The sequence below is a fragment of the Anolis carolinensis genome, chromosome 1, assembly GCF_035594765.1.
Source record: "Anolis carolinensis isolate JA03-04 chromosome 1, rAnoCar3.1.pri, whole genome shotgun sequence".
In the NCBI taxonomy this organism is placed as follows: Eukaryota; Metazoa; Chordata; class Lepidosauria; order Squamata; family Dactyloidae; genus Anolis; species Anolis carolinensis.
This window is the reverse complement of record NC_085841.1, coordinates 76,594,664-76,614,404: the sequence shown is the minus strand read 5'-3', so window position 1 is coordinate 76,614,404 and position 19,741 is coordinate 76,594,664. Positions and strand designations below refer to the sequence as shown.

General features: G+C 39.6%; 1 protein-coding gene across 3 annotated transcripts in view; it reads left to right on the top strand.

The window, feature by feature from the left end:
* The window catches only part of plekhg1 (pleckstrin homology and RhoGEF domain containing G1), a 143,896-nt gene that overhangs the window by 42,738 nt on the left and 81,417 nt on the right, over positions 1-19,741 (top strand). The window contains exon 1 of one of the 3 annotated variants that reach the window (XM_062977445.1): positions 16,423-16,535. The exons of 1 other annotated variant lie outside the window; for it this stretch is intronic. The gene's annotated coding sequence lies outside the window, so the exon portion shown is untranslated. Of the gene's footprint in view, positions 1-16,422; positions 16,536-16,573; positions 16,726-19,741 lie in introns of those variants that run through there. One more of the 3 variants, XM_062977439.1, reaches the window with a different exon arrangement.

The window sequence follows — 19,741 nt, the reverse complement described above, 5'->3', positions numbered from 1 at the left end:
TATCTATCTATCTATCTTAATGTAAGGCCACTTTTTAGGTCTGAACCTCACAGAAATTGATAAAACATAGTCATCTTGAAAATCATAACAGCAGTAAATAATGACATCCAGTCTTACATCCAGTTATAAAACAAGAAAACTATACAGCACCAGATCAAGAATCAGCAAAACAGATTTTAAGGAAAAGTGAATGTGGCGCAAATAGATCTTTAACATCCAGTTGGAGGGCCATATAAACCTCATGTAGAATCAAGTCTCACAAGTCTAGGGCTGCTTACCCTGGTTGGTATATCAGCAGGAACTTCAAAGTGGGGGCAGATTGATACAGGTGATGTCTTACTTCCAATACTGTATTTGTAGTTTAGAACAGTGATTCCCAAAGTTGATGCTACCACCCCCTGGTGGGCGCTGCAGTGATCCAGGGTGGTGGTGATGGCCACAGGTGCATTTGCCATATGCATTAATACATATATCCTTCTGTTTAATTGCTATTAATTTTTTTTAAAAAAAAAAATTTCCAGGGGCACTGGAAAGGGGGCAGTAGGCCAAATAAGTTTGGGAACCACTGGTTTAGAACTTTATTGGTCCAATACAATATTTAAGTTTTGCTCAGAAATGCTCTAGAAACCAATGCAGCTTGGTACAAAACTGCTGCTGTATATGTCACCTTGTCTCCTTCATCTATCTTTAAACAACAATGTTATGCACTAGTTGAAGGTTCTGGACCCAATTAGAACATACTATGGTATGGCCTGGATGTTCTAGTAGTGTATGGTTAACTAAGGTTCTAATTTTTCTGATATAATCATAGCTGATATCACAATATAGTTTGATTAAAAGTCCTTTGTAGCAATGGCCATGATGGTCTAGGACAGTGGTTCTCAACTTGTGGGTCCCCAGGTGTTTTGGCCTACAACTCCCAGAAATCCCAGCCAGTTTACCAGCTGTTAGGATTTCTGGGAGCTGAACCCAGTATGATACTTCAGAACCAAACACAAAAGTTTCCTGCTCGGTCTTCTTCCAGAGCAGTCTGTTTTTCTGTCAATAGCATCTTTGCCTGTTTGAATTAAGCCTCCATTTGATCATCCTCACTCAGCATAGAACATCATCCATTTACCAGTTCAGGAGTTCCATAGCCTACCACAGATGAACCGATAGCTAGTGCTATCAGTTATACCTATCTTCCCTATGTTGATGACTTCTCAGAGCAAACCTGTAGATGAGTTTGGGTAGTTTCATGTAGCTTTTCAGAAGAATAAAGATCAGAATGGTGTCTTGAGGCATCACATAAGCCAAAGCTCATGGAGTAAAAAAAATTGCAATCCTTCCAGAAGATTCTACTGAGGAAAACACCAAATTTTGGAGGGGCTGAGATCATTGAAATACCAGACACTCCAAGAACAAGCCTCCTGGCTGTAAATGTCAATTAGTACTCTTCAACAGTTAATGTACGCATTTGGTTTATATTCTGAGTTTGTAGAAGCTGAAGATTATCCATTTCAACTATACTGTGCCACCTCTGTTTCCAGCCCTGTGAAAAAAGTGGCATCTAGTTCAATGGTACTAGCATTTTGTATAAAATGTGCATCAAATTGGTCACAGTGTTCACTTGAGATTGCCAGTTCTTTAACACCAAAGCTGTTGCATTTAGGCCTTTCTCCATGCAGAGAAGCTCTGTGGTTGACATTTTACCATGTAACTGTAGTAGTGGGGAACAGGCATAAAAATTCACGCAAAAAACCCTACCTTCAGTATTCCCTACTGTATAGTATTCTTAATACCATTGTTAGCTAAAAGATGAAAAGAAGAGGAAAGAAATATTAATTTCATATCCCGTAATTAACATTGCAACCCTATGTATATGTATTCCAAAGCAAGACACGTTTAACTTAATAGGACTTGTTCTCAAGCAAGCATGTATTGGATTCTAGTCTGAAATAATAATCTTCACAAAAAGCAAAAAAAAAAAGGGGGCTTATATCCTCCAGTACGGTAAAATGTAACACTGTATTACTGGAAATAGTTTGGGGACTATGCCAAGATACTTTTAGCCTCCTTTTTTGACCAAGCAAATAAGAATGTTGTCATGTGAATAGCTTTCTCCATATATTAAGCATGCACATACACATTCTAGGCAAAACTCCAATTGGGGTTTAAATAAATTCTGTCTATTCCATTTTGAAGTGTCTTCTGATAATAATGTTTGAACATGTTTGGTTCCTGGAGGTATAGGTAATGGTTACATTAAGAAATGTCAATTGCTTTGGAAAGAAAACTGGAAGGTCCTGATAAACAACTGTAAGGAAATAATTGTGTTAAGCTCCACTGTTTTTAATTGGCTCTCTGTGGTTTGAATGAAGAGGAAATTGTTGCTGGCTGACAGAATAGGAGAGCAGCCAATTTGATGTATTATGTGCAATCAAGTATTAATAGAAGTGTTGCATATTTTACTAAGATGGACCAAAATACTAAAATATTTGTGAGCACTTAGACAAATCAGACCTCAGGATATAATCGTTGCACAACTATCTCAGCTTAGGTTGATGTGGTTTCATCGTAATGTAGTTGGAAATCTTAGCATTCTTGGTAAGTGCAAAACTCCACACAGGATTAAAAAAAATGAACCTCAACCCACATTCCTTTTGTGAGAAGAATATAAAGGTTTAGCAATACAAAGGCTTAAATATTACCACATTAAAAATTGTAGTTCTTTTATCTGGAGCTTTAGCATCAAGGATGAAAACAACATATGTATTCCTTTAATTCATTTCACTTTTAGGAAATGAGAAAAAAAGTAAGTGGTTGATGGCAAATTGGCGTCTTGTTCAAAAATGCTTCTGGTGGCACTGTATGTTAAAGTGCTGAGCTGCTGAACTTGCAGACCGAAAGGTCGCAGGTTCAAATCCGGGGAGCGAAGTGAGTGCCCGATGTTAGCTCCAGCTTCTGCCAACCTAGCAGTTTGAAAACATGCAAATGTGAGTAGATCAATAGGTATCGCTCCGGCGGGGAGGTAACGGTGCTCCATGCAGTCATGCCAGCCACATGACCTTGTAGGTGTCTACGGACAACGCCAGCTCTTAGGCTTAGAAATGGAGATGAGCACCAACCCCCAGACACGACTGGACTTAACGTCAGGGGAAACCTTTACATTTACTTACAAAAATGCAGATGGTAAGGAATCAATGTTCTTTCTCTCTCTCTGTTTATTTTGTTCAAGACATTGATAGGTTATAGTGTTGCCTGTTGACTAAGAAGACAAGGCAGGGACAAGTACTCAAATACTGCCATCTCTTACAGTTTATCAACTGTTGTAGCATTTGTTCAGCTGGGCCTTTTCTCATTCCAGTTGGAAGCAAGGAGGCATCAATGCTTGTAAAGTCATTTGTTAGAGAGGGAACTCTAGAGAGCATGCCTGTCCTTTTACTTCACCTTTTTGCTTCTTCCTTTGAGTCGTGTACTCACTCAAGTCTTTTTCCTTTCTTTCTGCCTGGAGAGGTCACTTCCCTTCCTTTCTCCCAAAAAGGTAATCTTTTCTCTGGAAAGGTAGCATTAAACTCCACCTAGATGTTAGGTAACATCCACACATGTAAGCCAGTTTTTAGGGCCTCTTATAACATAAGTCATGTTCTTTGGTCTTTCTCTTTCCCTGTTCCAAAATGGATTGCCTTCTTTTTTCTTTTTTTTAAAAAAAAACTTATTGTGACATCTTGAGTACTTTCTTCTGTTCTTCCACAAGTTCATACTACTAGAAATAGCTGTCAAATTTACCAGTAACATCTAATATGGGGGGAAATGTGGCCATTTCTCATTTCAAGATCAAAAAAGATGAACCCTTGAAGACTGTTGTTGCATCAATCAAATCTTTGATCTTTTCTGGTGAAGCACCTGAAACACAGCAGACTGTGGGCACCTGTTTGGGGGATGGCATCAATACAACTCATATCAAAGCCCTCCACTGGTTTTGCCTGCTGCAGCTAAGAAAACCCTACTGGGCAGAACTGAAGATTAACACACGCTCCTCCTTCAGCCACTCAGGCCACTGAATACTAGCTATGTCTGCATAGTCATTCAGGATGAAATCCTTAATAGCATTCAGGATGAAATCCTGAATAACAGGTTTTTTAAAAAACAAAATGATGTGGCATAATTTTCACTTGGGGAAGGGTGGACTGTTACCATTGGTTTACAAGGTATTTGAAACCAATGGCAATATAGTGACACAAATACCCTATTGTGATTCATTCCTCCATGGATATTTTCAGTTTGGGATGGGCAAGGAGAAGCAGATGTAGGAGGGCTACAAATAATCTAGGCAAGGTCAAGTATGGTACACTCAAAGAAATACCCTGATCACTGTAAATAGATGTTCTAGTGTTGACTGCCATCATTCAGTATTTGCCCTAATACTACTTTTCAGCTACTCTGTTGAAAAGAAGGGAGATGATACTTCAAATTGGAGAAGACAAGGACTTTGTTGTGTTTTTCAAAGTCCTCGCCCTCAAGGGATTTCAGGAGAAAAATTACTCTGTGTGAACATGCAATGTTTCTTTTTTTAACCCAATATTTTGTCAGGGTATTGTGTATTGTGAAATGTTAAAATCAATCTGGTTTCAGCAATTATGGAGTTAGTGAGAGTCTGCTATGATTGATGTATCACAGGACCAATGGGGTCAAGTGTGTTTTGACCGGGACTTACTATCTTGTTCCTGTGGAATGTAGAGGGAGTTTCCTGTGTCGAGTGGAGAACAGCGATGAGCAGTGTGTGTGTGCATGAGTGCCTTTGGCAAAGCGCTCATGAAGGAAAGGACTGATTTGCTCTGTCTGTAAATAGATCATGTAAATAAAGTAAATCAACAGTTGGACTTCGTCTGCTGGAGTGAGTTTGTCCAGTGCTGTTTTCCACACGGGGAAACAGTCTGGAGAGAAGGAGGTGAACTGGGATGGTGAATTTTTGGATTTCACTCTGCTACCCATCATCCCCGCTGACAGTGGGTTATGGGCCCAGGCTTCCATGCTTCTGGCTGCACAGTGGATGAAGATGCTGATGGCTGGTGAACTTTCAGCAACTGTGCGGCCGTGAGAGGGATTCCAGAGATGGAGGGGACCCGAAAGAGAGCTCCAGTGAAGCTGCAGGAGAAGATTGTGACCGCCTGAGTCTGCACTTGAGTAAGTGGCAGTACGGCTTAATCTCGGGGACCGAGGGTCACGGAGGCAGCTGATTCACCGTGAGCTTGGGGTGTTGAATCTTGATGGCTGAGATGGCTGGAAAAAGCTTCTTTTCCAGCATGGAAAAGCTATCTGACAAAAATTATGCTTCGTGGTCAGTAATGATGCGGTCTTTACTCGAAGCAGAGGGTTTGCATAATACCCTAGATGATTCAGATCAAAATGCTGAGCACAGGAGGAAAGCCAAAGCATATTTGATACTGTGCCTCCAACCAAACCAACTTGTACATGTGAGAAACAAGGACACTCCTGAGGAGATATGGCAAGCTTTAAGAGATGTCCATCAAAGGGAGACTTGCATGTCTCAGATGATTTGGACTAAGAGGCTGTTTTCAGCAAAGCTTGTTCAGGGCCAGGATGTCAGAAAACATTTGGACAATCTAAAGCAATTATTGATTGGAGCTGAGGAAAGAGGCCTACAATATTCTGAAGCACAGAAGTGTTATCTGGTGCTGTGCAGCTTGTCTGAGGATTGGGACTTTCTGGTACATTCTTTCCAGAATGTGAGAGTCCATGGTTTAACTTTGGATTCAGTTTGTGGGAGAATCCAAGAAGAAGTGGACCGGAGGGCAATTGAACAAGCCCAGAAGCAGACGATGGCGCAGTGCGACCAGGAGGGGGCGCAAGTGGCCGGCTTTGGTCCTGATGGTGTTCCTGGGAATCGTGAGGAGGTTGCAGTACATCAGGTCAAAACATGCCGTTGTTTTGTCTGCAACAGGCCGGGGCATTTTGCCAGGAGTTGCCCAAACAACAAGGCTAGAAGTTCTCGTGGGAACAGAGGGGCAAGGAATTTGTCAACAACAACTAAGCCCCAAGTGTTTATGGCTGCGGTGAATGGAAGGATCACCGAAAAGAACAAGTGGCATTTGGACTCAGGTTGTACACACCATGTTGTTACAAATCTTAAACTTTTGAAAACCAGAAGGGATGTGTCTGGAACAGCAGTGACTTTGGCTGATGGAACTGAGAGGAAGTTTAACAAATGTGGCACTGTGTTCATCCCTTGCTTGAATGTGGATTGGGAAAATGTACTCTACATCCCAGAATTAAGTTCTAATTTGTTAAGTGTGGCTACCTTAACAGAGAACGGATATAGAGTAATTTTTAGCAGAATCTATTGCTATATTCAGAGAGATGGACGAGTAGTGGCAAAAGGTGTAAAAAGAAACAAAATGTATATGATGTTTGACAAAAATAACTTTCCAGATGGGGCACAAGTCTATTGTGTGAAACAGAAGATTATGCATGACAGGTGTATCCATCATCTTCACAGAGCGATGGGTCATGCACGTGTAGAGGTGCTCAGAAAAACATTAGAAATATGCACAGATTTTGAGTGTGAAAAATGTGAAAATTTATTAGACTGTGCAGTTTGTTCAGAGATGGGAATTGAATCAAAAGAGCATCCTAAAAGATCTGGAATTAAGACCCAGGAAATGTTTGAAATGGTCCATCTATATGTAACAGAATCTGATGTAAAAAGCCAGGGAGGTTCTCAATTTACTTTGCTGTTAGTAGATAGACACACGAGATTTGGTTATATTTACTTCCTTAAAGATTTGAAGGAAGCTGTTGTAAAGGTGTCTAATTGGATAGACATGGTTCAAAGGGTCTATGAACAGCATGTAGGTCAAATAGTTTTTGACAAAGGAATTAATGTGTGTAATGAAGAGATGAAGAAAATGTTGAGTGAAAGGAATATAGGATTTAAAAATGTAAAATCAAATAAGTCAAATGAAGAAGGCATGGCTCAAAATAGGATGAAGCAAATTCTTCACATGAATGAGTGTTTAATTAGAGATTCCAAAAGCTCAACTAAGAATTGGCCAGAGTGTTCACACACAAGTAATTATATTTTAAACAGGTTATGGGATGAGGAATTGGATGACATCCCATTTCGGAGAATGTATAAAAGATGTCCACATTTAAAACACCTGAGAATTTATGGTCAATTCGCCCAGGAACAAGTTCCAGCCAACCAGAGGAAAAAGGGAGAGCCTAAGTGGAGGAGAATGCAATTCTTAGGCTACTACCAAGACAAGCTTAAATTTCACAGTGGTCTTGGGAGGTTTATTTTCTCAAAGAGGGCATACTTTGAGAGGGATGAAGGCTGGGACAGGTTGCATTTGAACAAAGAGATGTTGTTTCATAATAATTCCACCAAGGAAGCGGAGGTACAGAAAGCTTCAGGTGGAGGGGGTTCTGTTGTTGAAAAGGATATGCAACGAACCATTAAGGAGGAGATGGTTACTCCAGTGAAACATGGGGAAGTACAGACTCCCCAGAAGAGTCAGAAGAGAGGGGGTAAAGGGAAAAAATCACCTAAGAGTGAAGAGCAGGTGACAGAAAAAAGTGAAGATATATCTCTTCTTGAGACCAAGATTGAATCAGTTGATCAGTGGTCTCCAACTTGTCAATTGGCACAGGTGTTGCCAAAGCGCCAGAGATGTAAAAACATTGTGCCTGTTTATTAGTCTGAACGGAAATTGAAATATGTATATATGTTCAGAGAGAGTTAAATCATTTTTGTGAATAATTGTGATGGAAAAGTATGATTATGAAATGAATTGGATTTTAAGAGAAATTGAAATCCATGGTTAAGCCTGGCAGAATCAAATTAATCTATGTGGCACAATGAATTAAGTTTTCAGAGGTTGGGAAAACTATTGATTAATGAAGTGAAGCATCAGTGTATTAGGTTATGGTTCTGGCATCGATTGTGTTAATAAAGATGCAAGAAGAGAGTTGATGTATTGTGATCAAAACAATTTACATGTGATTGAAAAAGACTGTATGTATACATGTATTATCTTGTGGAAGTTCAAGAGAGATTGATCAAATGTGTAGAGTGTTAAAGTATATGTAGAGAATTGATTTGAACATTTCGGAGGGAAATTGTCAGGGTATTGTGTATTGTGAAATGTTAAAATCAATCTGGTTTCAGCAATTATGGAGTTAGTGAGAGTCTACTATGATTGATGTATCACAGGACCAATGGAGTCAAGTGTGTTTTGACCGGGACTTACTATCTTGTTCCTGTGGAATGTAGAGGGAGTTTCCTGTGTCGAGTGGAGAACAGCGATGAGCAGTGTGTGTGTGCATGAGTGCCTTCGGCAAAGCGCTCATGAAGGAAAGGACTGATTTGCTCTGTCTGTAAATAGATCATGTAAATAAAGTAAATCAACAGTTGGACTTCGTCTGCTGGAGTGAGTTTGTCCAGTGCTGTTTTCCACACGGGGAAACAGTCTGGAGAGAAGGAGGTGAACCGGGATGGTGAATTTTTGGATTTCACTCTGCTACCCACCATCCCCGCTGACATATTTGTTATTGTTTTAGCATTACAACATCTTATTTACACTTATATTCCTTTGGTGCCCAGGCTTATACACACTTCATTTTCATGTAACATTTATTTTGTCTGCACCTTCTCTTTTTATACATGCTTCTCTTCAATGACATTTTTATTGTTACTACCCCTCATCCCCACTCTACCCTCTGACCAAATATTTACTCTATATCTTTATGTTTAACAATGTGCACAATTTCCTTAATTTCTGTACAATGTAAATATTGCATTGTGTATTGTATATTGTACTTGCAATGTTTTTGTGTGTTACGGGTCTTCAGGTCACCTGCCAATTTATGGATTTTATGCATTGGGTTAGAGCTGCTGAACTTGCTGAACAAAAGGTCAGCAGTTCAAATCCAGGGAGTGGGGTGAGCTCTCACTGTTAGCTCCAGCTTCTGCCAACCTAGCATTTTGAAAACATTCAAATGTGAGTAGATAAATAGGTACTGCTCCAGTGGGAAGGTAATGGTGCTCCATGCAGTCATGCTGGCCACATGACCTTGGAGGCATCTACAGACAACGGCGACTATTTGGCTTAGAAATGGAGATGAGCACCAACCCCCAAAGCCGGACATGACTAGACTTAATGTCAGGAGAAAACCTTTGCCTTCACCTATAGGGTCCACTTAGGTTGGATCTTCACTGACATATAATATGGTTTCAGAATTCAGATGAACTGGATCATATGGCAATGTAGACTCATGTAATCCAGTTCAATGCAGTTAATCTGTATCCTGAAACTGAATTATATGGTGGTGTAGGTCCAGATTTAGTCAAGGAATTTCCTTTCTCTGAAATGCAGCATATAGCAGCAGAGCTGACCCTGCTACCTTCCAAGATCAGATAGCATTTAGTGTGTAGTACTCAATCAAAACTGACAAAAGTTCTTCTGAAATCTTCATTTTCTCCTATATTTTAGTTTCTATGGAGATAAGCATAAACAAAAACATTAGCATCTGTTCTGTTTCTATATGTATGAATGATATAAGGTAAAAAGTTCAACTTCTTTTACTGCATATTGGCTACACAAGTCAGTGCTTATTTTTCAGCTAAATCTGCAAATTCTGGCAAGTTTCCTTTATTCTGAAGACATTTAATTATTGTGCTTGGCAGACCAGCTTTGATACTCAGTACTAAAGTGGGATTCTAGATCAAAGTTTTAAACTTAGAGCTTCTTTAGCTGTTTTGCCAAAAAGGAAAATATTTGATGCTGTAATATATACATTGGCTTATATATTCCAGCTTTCAGAAATACCTTTGTAGCAAACAAAAGTATTTAGTGCACTATTTTCAGTTGGATCTTACTGCAGATTCAGTGTGCTGGTTTCAGTTGGATTTTATGGCAATAATTTTGGCTCCTGCAAAACGCAGATATAATGCATCCCATCTGAGTTCCTCTGTTACCATTTATTAAAGATAAACAGATTGTCTGAAGCCTCACTGGAGATTTTACTTCATCCTGATGTTTGTCCAAGGTGGCCAACAGACTTCTTGAAAATAGCACAACTGCAAAATCAAACAGAATGTTTTTCTCTTTGAAAGTGCTGGCAAAAAAAAGAATGGAGCTCTTGCTTATGTGCTTACTTCTGCAGTATTGAAACACTGACAAATCTCATTCTATTGAGCTATAAACCTCATGTGAATTTGTTATACCACCCAGATAGCCTTCTTAGATTTTTAGATCTAGCTATTTGAAATGGGGGAAGAAAATCTTTAAAAAATCTTTAAAAAATCTTTCCACTGTATTTACTGAAATGGAAACTGTGTTTAGAAGTTAAATCTACTTGTGTTGTTTGTTCTCTGAAGAAGCTCATAGCAAAGTTAGAAAGACTTGGGTACATCTTCACTAACATTATAAAACAGCTTGGAACCAGTTTGAGATAACTGATTTAATTGTGCATGTGATGAGATCGACAGGTCTGGAACAGGCTTGAGACCAGGAAATCAACTGCATTAACCATGAAACCTGGCCTCAAACTGCTTTGTGGATCCCCCCCCCCCCATTTCCAGAAGAGATGCACAATATTGGAGGTGAGGCATAGGAAGTGAACTGAAAAGGGAAAGTGACAGCTAGGAGTGGAGATAATCAATTACCCTTCCCAGGGCAGGGAGTCAATTCACCCCCTGCTCACCACCCATGCCCTTGGAGCATTTTGTGCAAGCCTCTTACACCCTTGTTCTCAGTCTTACAAAGTGTTTCAACAAAGGCTGGTGTGTACAATGTGTATTCTTCAGAGCCAGTTTCACCCTGAGATCTGGAATATATTGGGATCTGCTGTAGTGCATCAAAGGACTTTACTCAAACATTCCTGTAACTTTCTTTAATATGTTGTATGTCTTTTAATCAACGCTGCTATGTGCTTTGGTGGCATGCGTTTTGTGGCTGCCACAGTTTTGAGTCTGATTGGAGCTGCATAAAATGGTCAGTGCAGGTGAATCCATAGATGACTATAAAACTGTAAGAGGTTGTGTGTGATATATGATAGTTTGAATATTAAGGTAACACTAAAACACTGAGTACTTTGGTAATCTGGTTCTCAGTATTGGAATGCATAATGAAAAAGTTTCAAGTAACCAAGAATATTGGGTATTGTTCCATTATATAGAGAGAAGGATAGTCTATTTTACAGGAGGGAGTTGAAGGAGGAAAACAGTTTCCCCGGGTTTACTGGTTATTCCCCCTCCCCTCTCCATATCATAAATGAGGACTGTTTCCACAACAGGGACATGTGGGGGGAATAATTGGAAAACAGGGAGAATTTGTTTTCCTCCTTCAACCCACCCTCAACCCCCAAAAATGGACTATCCTTCTTTCTCTAGCACCCCCGCTGGACTCCGCCTGGATAATGGAACAATAATGAACATTGTTATTTATGGTTGGTAGTACCGTAGGTGGTGATGATGATGATAGGATATGTTCCTCAGAGTAATCAAATAACATGCTTGTGGTACTGAAGCTGTAATAGCATCAGGTTTAGACATCTTCTTTGAGGTTATAGATAGGATGAAGAAAAATTTCAAGTGCCTGGGAAGAATTCAGGGAATCGCTCTTGCCAAAAATATTTTTTTCAAAGCTCTGGTAGTAGATTCAATCTAGGCTTGCACTCAGCAGGGTTTGCATTAGATCAAAGGGCTAGCGTTCGTTAGTCATCCCTGCAGTATAACTTCTTTGCTCACATTGTTCTGGATGGTTGTGGAAACTTTGCAACAATTTTGGAGCTGACATTGATGATTCTTGGTGGGGTAGAGGGTAAGTGGAGATTTCTGTTGGTCATCTTGTTCCTTCAGCAGAAGATTGCACTGCATCTGAATTCCTACCAAGGAAAAAGGGTCCTTCATGTCTTGAAGAGGTATTCTATTCATGAAGCCAAAGTTTGTTTACAAGGCTCTTCCTGACTACTCTAAAGAAGTGTGAGCAATGACAATGTTACTCCTTCATTTTGTGAGATGTTGCCAGTAATTGTCACCTTTGTGCTCACTTGTTCCCTGCAATAGGCTTTTTTTGTTGAGGTGTGTGTGTGTGTGTGTTGGGGGGGGGGACTGTTTGTTGTTGCAGTTTCTTGTTACCTTTTTCAATTTTTTGAAAAAGGTAACAAGCAATAACGAAATATCATCTCCATATCCTCCAGCTCAGAGATGAAAGAAATAAGAGTTTGGCCAAGATGACAAAGGTTCTTAATGAGGATGAATAGATGAACTGGGAAGAGTCTGAATAAACACTTTTCAAAGACAATTAAATGCCAGATTTCTATCAGCAGAGGTCATCAATGTATGGAGATAGGAAGTGTTCTACCAGTTCCTAATAAAGAACCTCAATCTCTGATATGAATTAAATCAGAATTGTTTTATTATATTATAACAAGATAGTGAAGTTGTTTTACTGAGGTGGTGCTCAGTAAATTTCATTTTGTAACATTGCAGTGTTACAATATCATGTTGCAATGCTATTTGATTTGATATTTTCATGTCCTTTTTGTTGTTATACCACCCAGATAGGGCTTTTAAGTGTGGTGACTTTTCATATTTGTGAATAGGCAAAGTTATAGTTAAAGCCATTACTCAATATCTTTTAGTGCTGAAAGAAGAAACTTGTGTAATAATTCAGGGCAGAATTGTACTGTGACACAGTCACCTGGTTCTCATCTTAAGCCAATCACTGGTTTCCTTGCAACAAAATATGCTTTGCTCAGTGCATATGATACTTAAACACCTTCTTCTCTCTTGGTCACGCTCAGTGTAATCCTGTCAGATACACTTTATCTATAACACTCATGGCTTGTTTAGCTGAAGTGCAGAGCTTTCATTTTGTGATTATAGGAACATAGTCTGTTTTATTCCCTAAGCCCTTCAAGTATTGCACTAAGGCCCAATTCAGATATAATGGCAGCCAGACACTCCACCCTCCTCTTCCTGGATTCAGTGTTGTGTGACTGTTGCTAGCTGTGGTTAAAATGCAATCTCCGCCGTTACCAAAACTGCCTTTTTTCATCTTTGGCAGGCTAGACGGCTAGCCCCCTATCTGTCTAGGGACAACCTGGCTATGGTGATCCAGGCTACAGTCATCCCGAGACTGGATTACTGTAACGCCCTTTACATTGGCCTTCCTATGTCAGTGATCCGGAAGCTCAAATTGGTGCAAAATGCAGCTGCCTGGCTCCTTGCCGGAGTCCCGATAAGATGCCACATAACACCAATCTTACGGCAGCTGCACTGGTTACCAATTGAGCACCGGATCACTTTCAAAGTGATGGCGCTTACCTTCAAGGCCTTACATGGTCTAGGGCCGATGTACCTGAGGGACCACCTCACTCCCTACAAACCCCAGAGATCCCTCCGTTCTGAGGACCAAGACCTACTGGAAGTCCCCAGTTTTAAGACTTTGCATCTAACTGCAACTAGACGCAGAGCCTTTTCAGTAGTGGCGCCATCTCTCTGGAACACCTTGCCACCTGAAGTTCGTGCCTTACGGGACTTGTTGGCCTTCCGCAGGGCATGTAAGACACACCTGTTTTGACAGGCTTTTGAGTTTTGTTATTGATGTTTTAAAAGGTGCTTTTAGGATGTTTTTAAGGTGTTTTTAAAGATGTTTTAAAGCTGTTTTTTAAATGGTTGATTTTAGCCGGTTCTTGTAAGCTGCTCCGAGCCCTAGGGAAGTGGCGGCATATAAGTTTGAAAAATAAATAAATAAATAAATAAAATCTGAGCACCTGGTTTTAGAAAGAATCCACTTGTCCTGTACAGAATATTCTCATGCAGTCTTGCTCTCACCCTTGTCTTCCAACTAGAGTCAAACTAAAGTGCTTCTCTTTAAGACATTTGCTGATTGCCTGTGTACTGGTGCTCCCCCCCCCAATAAATGCGCATCTTAAGCAGTAGTTTTACTGATATGTGGCAGCTAACTATGTGCACTGATCTGCTTGTGGTTGTGCTGGTGGAGGAGGAGGACAGCATTAACAGGGAAAAGATTTAATGTGTTGTCGAAGGCTTTCATGGCCGGGATCACAGGGTTGTTGTATGCTTTCTGGGCTGTATGGCCATTTTCCAGAAGTATTCTCTCCTAACGTTTCACCCACATTTATGGCAGGCATTTAATACTGGCTACCAGTATTTAAAAACTCAAAAATTAGAACAGTAAATAAGAAGCAACATTCTGAAAACAGAGGAGTTCCAGACATGAATCAACCAGGGGCGGCTAATGACTCTGAACAAAGGATGCCCCCAGGCAGGAAGAAGCCAGGAGATGAAGCTATTCAATGCTAATTCAGGTGATTAACTACAACATTCACACTGGCCTCCAAAGGACAAGAGTTCTTCTCTCACCCTGGACTTTCTACAGATATATACAAACCTTCCTTGCTTAGTTTCTCCATACCTCACAACCTCTGAGGATGCCTGTCATAGATGTGGGCGAAACGTCAGGAGAGAATACTTCTGGAACATGGCCATACAGCCCGGAAAACATACAACAACCCAGGGAAAGGATTGTTTATGTAACACTGAATTATAGATTAAAATATTGATGGGACTCCAATCTTGTCCCCCCTTTCCAAAATAGGTCCAGACAGTATGTAAATAGTGCCTCTGGTATAATCAGTACTTTTATAAGCACAACCCTCTTTTGCGGTTTTTATGTGGTAGGTGGAGGGGTGTTGATTGTGCACCCATTGCAGAATCTGTTAGGTAGTTGTTGACTTTTACAAGTACTTTTAAACTTATGTGAACTCCATTTTATATTGAAACTTAAGGAACTATTATACTTAAGGAACTATTATAAATCATGGTTTGATCATGCCTTGTTTGAACTATTCACAGGTTAAACCCAGCATTCACAACCTGTGGTCTTCCAAATGTTTTGAACTTCAGCTCCCAGAATTCATGACCATTGAACAAGCTGGCTTCTGGGAGTTGGAGACCCAAATACCTGGTGAGCTGCCAGTTGTGCAGCCTTGTTTAAACCATAATTCATAGCTGTAGCAGGGATAAAGGAACACGGAAGCATATTGTTCATGCATGTGAAACTACATGTCTGTGGTAGCTAATGATTTTTATGTTTGTTGGATGTTGAACTTTCAAACCTACCTGGTTGTTACCATTATGGGCCTGCAGGTCACCTCCAGTGCATATCATCCATATCATAGAGGTTCCTTGGAAGGATTTATTATCAATTTGCATTGACTTCTTTTGAGGCTCAGGGGATGTGTGTGCCCAAGGTCACTCAGTGAGTTTCCATGGCTGAGTGGGGATTCGAACCCTGGTCTACATATACCCAAGGTGATGAAATGATTGAATTCGGCCCATTGGCAAGTGTCTTTTCAAATCTAGGGTCAAATATTTATTGGATTCAGCACTTCACTGACATGAATGCCATCGTCCACTAGAGCAGTGGTTCTCAACTTGGGATCCCCAGATGTTTTTGTTCTTCAGCTCCCAAAAATCCTAATAGCTGGTAAACTGCCTGGGATTTCTGGGAATTGTAGGCCAAATCATCTGGGGACCCCAGGTTGAGAACCACTGCACTAGAGAGATTTAAGTCTGAATTCGCAAGTACAGTTGAGACTGAATTCATTTTCTTGCAACCTTTGCAAGTGACTATCTGTTCCCTAGAAGGAATGGATGCCCAATATATAATGATTATAGGATTATGAGCATAATGTCCAAGAAAAGAACTAAGAATTAGCAGAACTCAGTGCATCCTGTTATTCAGTTACAGTTACCAGTTCCTCACTTGGGCTCTCAGATTTTTGTCTTGCAGTAAGGGCAGAGTAGCAAAAATATTTAATATTTTGTAATATAGAAATGTGTGTGAGATAAATATTTTCTTTGAAACTCACTGATTTTAAAATAGACAATAATGATGCAACCCCAAAAAAATGGTATAGTATCTATGTGGTATTTGTCATCTCCCTTCCAGACTACTGGGTCTTGGTAATTTTTAGTGTTCCATGTGAGGAGAAGATTTGGAACTATAGTTATAACAAATGATTTTTCCATGCTCTGCTGTTTTCTCCAGTTGTCTGAGGTAAAACAATTTCTTCAGCTTTGCCTTCTTCTTTCTCCATTTTGTGCACTTTTATTTCCTATGCCAGTGTAGAGCTGTTTGTTTCTTAATGAGAGGTGTCTTTCTTACCTTTATGGAGCATGAATTTTGAGGATGGCAGTAGGATCAAGTGCTGTTGCCCTTCTTCACTGAAAGATTGCTGCAGAGCTGCAGGCTTACAAGGAATTTTCCTGGCAAGCTTTTGTGTGTGCCCCCCCCCCCCCCCCCCCCCCCGTTAAGCTTTCTACTACTTTTGAGGCCTGCAGTGATGGCTGGCTGCCAGCGGTGGTATCAAAAACTGCAGCTTTAAAATCCAGACCAGAAGGGTGGCTCTTAGCCACTTGTTAATCTTTTGCCGAACACCTTTAAGTGAAGAACAATTTTATGTGGGCTGTTTAGGAAAATCTGCCAGCAATCTCAGAGGTACACTTTCATTTGGTATTTTGCAGATGGATTTCTAGGCAGCCACATTGCTGTGTGTACATTGTTCAAGCAGCCTTAAGCCAATTACCATTTGTAGAATGAACAATTGATTTCATGGCATTTGGATAGGCTTACTCAATCAGTCCTGTGAAAAATGAGATTGTTTTGTTGCAGAGGAAGCATCTGTAGGGTAAGCAGTCCTTTTCTTGTACTTTCCTTGATTCTTGCTGATTCTCCTGAGTTTATTTTCTTCTTTTATGCACCTTTATACCAACGTTATTCTCATAGTTGTAATCTGTATCTACCTCTATTAATGTATTTGTCCTAAGCATATTGCTCCAAAAAAAGGAGAGAGAAATATAACTCTGGTGGTTTTTGAGCTTTAGCTGTATTACCTTTTAAAGATATAACCTCTTGCATAATCCCAAAGGGTCCAATTACATACATCGTGACATGAAATTAATTCCAATTTTGCTCTTTGGATTTTGTTTCCAAGGAAATATGAATGAATTGGAACTGTGAATATATAGAAATGCCATCTTATTGCTTATAAAACAAAATAGATTAGGTTTGGGAAATTACTACAGGTTTACACTTTTTATTTCTGCATGTTATACAGTTGTATATCAGGGAAAATATAAGAACGCCTGCAGAAAGATTTGCAGTTTAGTAGGAAAGCTGGTGGCCTCCCCAAGTCTGAGTATTTTGGGTGCTAGCACCTTGGAGGTTTATTCCAGAAATGTGGCATTTCTTTAGAGGTTAATGTGTGTCTTTTTTTTTAAAATAATTGATCTCAAAGGAGTTCAGTTCATCTTAATTCACAATGAATGCACAAAAGAATGTAAAATTTTTCGGGATAACAGAGTACAAGAAAGAGATAGTAGGAAGCTGGGGATCATATAATTCACTGAACCCTTATTTGCTACCAAAGCACCCATTTTACTGAATGCAAACTGAGAAGCCGAAAGGCAGATTATGTTCCCAAAACTTGAATGTAAAGTAGAGATGACTTGTGAGTTTTTCAGACCCCTAAACTCAAGTACCACCATGAAGGAACGTCAGATTTTATTTAGGTTTTCCAACCAGTTTAGTTTAATTTGCATTAAAAGATCCCTTCAGAAAAACAATTTTAAACGTTTATTTCTAGGAATGAAATATGTAAATCCATGCATATTTCATTCTCATGAGGAGGGAAAAAGCCTTTGTGAATGTTTGTGAAGCATTTGCATGTGCAAAGTTAATTTTTGTCCATTTTTTTGGGAGGAGGGGTGCAAATTATAGTATCTTTTGCCTTGTTGCATTTACTTTTTTAAAAGATTATGTACTGGATAGTTGGTTGCTTATTTTGATCAATAATACTGCCCTGTGATTACTGGCTCTCTGATAGATATTGTGTTAGTGACAACTATAAATCCACCTTATAATTCTGGATGTATTGTGGAGGTTGATATTCCTCCCTCTGCACCGAATACTCACCAATTCCATTGCTGGGAGAGATCAGAGAGGATTGGAAGAGCATATATCTATGTCCTCATAGTGAGATGCAGACTAAGGGTACTATCAACTCTTAGGAACCCCAGCTCATCTTGGTGGAAGATATCTTTGGTCTCCAATCCTAGTCTTCAACTTCACCCACCACCACTACCCCAGCAATGTTATGTCACGGAAGGGCAATGGTGAGGTTGGGATGAGATGGAAAATGTTGAGGGTTCCACTTGAAAAAACTTTTCTGCTGTGTAGGATTTAGATGTCTGAATGTTTTGTTTAAGAAAGGAAAAACGGCTAGTTTTGCATTAGAGGTTCCTCATGCAAAATCTGGGGACATAAACAACAAAACACCTGTCACATCACTTCTCATGCATGGTAATTGTTGCTTCTACAGTAAGTCTTCTCACTGAGGGTGTACATTTTTGAGAATATTCTTTATGCCTCTGTTAGTGTGTTCAAGAACCCAATATTCTTCTCTTTTGTCTTCAGCATAAGAATATAGCAAAGAAGATTCAAAGGCCAGTTCCTTTTTGATGTGCAAACTCCCACTGATCCTCTAGTAATCATCCCAATACTTTTATTGTTTTCTTTTATAACAAAGATAAACCTGGCAAAACATTTCCCCACCCTGTTCTAAATAGCTATCTTGAGGGTAAAATAGCTATAGCTGTTATAATTTTGCCCCTGACATGGCAGTTTGGCATACTACTCTAGAAAAAGATCAGCCACGTATATTAAGGCAGCAAACCTCTGGAAATCCAGATGTTTACAATTTTCTCCTTTATGGCCCATGGAAAGCATGCACATTGGCAAGGACTAGGCCTATAATAATAAGTGAGGGTTAGTGATCTATAAGAGATCTTTCTCAAAACATGAATTTGCTATTTACATTTCCAGGGTCCCATTTGGTAGAGTTCTTTGCCAATAAGATTGAAAAAACTCTTGCATTTTTGTAGATGGAAAAAATTACTCAGGAATTATCATTTGTAGAAAGCAACCTTCATGAATGAAGCTAACAAGAAGCAGATGGGCCAGAATTCCTTGACAGCTTATGCTACTAATAAAATCCAACTGAATCAAAAGGTTCTGGCATTATATGAATTTGTAGTCTTTCCATTGAGAACTTTCCAAATATCTTGCAAACATAATCAGATATTTTTGATGTTTTTTCCAGATAAAAGACTGCTCTACTAGATCCAAAGTTATTAGAGAAGTTTGGACATTATTTATTGTTATTGCTGAATTGCTATGGTTTAAGAGTAGACATTGCTAATTTTATTTTTGTTGGCTTTTATTTTGTTTGTGATTTTTCAGTAGTGTAGTTTAACATAGCATTTTCCAGAGTATGAACATCCCTGGACCAAGGAGTTTATGTAACATTCAACCTAGAAGAAAGAGGAGAGGAAGTGGGAGGTAAGAGTAGTAGGAAAGAATGTGTGGTGTTTTTGGAATCAGTTACAAGTGGTGTAGGCTATATTTCAGAGTAAGGAATTGGCAAAATCATCTCTAGGCATTCATTTCCTAAGAAAACCCTGTGAAATTTATGGGGTTGCCATAGGTCTACAGGCAACTTGAAGGCACAGCCACACAGACATAAGCATGAAGAGCAATTATCACTATTGGCTTGGAGGTTGGCTCTGTTGTATTCAGTAAAGTTTACTTTGTAAGTTGGTACAGGAATGAAGCATTAGTTGCTACACAGGGCATCTCTACATTTC